The following is a 290-nucleotide window of genomic DNA, read 5'->3' on the forward strand; positions in this document are numbered from 1 at the left end:
GGAACATTTGTCAGTACAGGCTTGAATCAAGGTATTGACTCATAGGGGGTGAATAAAGATGAACTCCACACTTTTCAGATTTTCTAGAGTGTTTCAAACATCTAAAGAGATCTTAATTTTTTTCAAAATATAATGAGCTCCATTTTTTTTTTTATCATCAATATTGATTTTCATTAGTTTTTTTGACTTAACTAAAACATCTGCAGCAATATTAAGGGACGAACACATACAGTTGGATGAAAAAAGACGAGAAAAATGCTGTTTTATCATTACTTTTATTGTTATAACAA

Source organism: Cyprinodon variegatus, unplaced genomic scaffold (genome assembly GCF_000732505.1).
Source record: "Cyprinodon variegatus isolate N-32 unplaced genomic scaffold, C_variegatus-1.0 Scaffold12, whole genome shotgun sequence".
NCBI classification, from domain to species: domain Eukaryota; kingdom Metazoa; phylum Chordata; class Actinopteri; order Cyprinodontiformes; family Cyprinodontidae; genus Cyprinodon; species Cyprinodon variegatus.